This window comes from Clupea harengus, chromosome 2 (assembly GCF_900700415.2).
Source record: "Clupea harengus chromosome 2, Ch_v2.0.2, whole genome shotgun sequence".
NCBI classification, from domain to species: domain Eukaryota; kingdom Metazoa; phylum Chordata; class Actinopteri; order Clupeiformes; family Clupeidae; genus Clupea; species Clupea harengus.
In genome coordinates, this window is record NC_045153.1 from 3,772,899 (window position 1) to 3,773,468 (window position 570).

Consider the following 570-nt stretch of genomic DNA (forward strand, 5'->3'; position numbering starts at 1 on the left):
TGACTATGCCTTATGTACATATTTGACCCTGACTATGCACGCCATGTGTACATATTTGGTATTGCTGGATGCACCTTTCCAACAAGCTATCATTTGTGTTTCTATGACAATCCCTGACAAAGCAACTGCAAAGTCAATGAGAACATTCTGCATAGATATAATTTGTTTGCATTTCCGCTTATTTTAGGTATGTGTTTCCTAGGTCTGTACATATGGCATACAACAAGATATTCACATCTAGTCTTTTTCTAGTAGGTCAAGCAACATCCTGACTCCAAGCAGGTCAAGTTTCGAAGCTCTCAGATCTTGTGTTCTCAATCTGCATCAGTTTATATGTCTTAACTCCCATACGGCCAGGCTATATTCTATGTTCTTTTGTAGTTTTGGGGTGTATAACTATATCTATCAATTTAACAATCTTTGCAGTAAAATATTTTCATCCAAGAATCCATTTCATATATGGAGACCTTAGAGGTGAGGAAAAACATGGTTGGGTTTAGTTCTACCTCCGGTAGGGACATCTCAAACACTAAAGCCCTTTTTGACAGTTTGTCACTAGCCTATAAATGA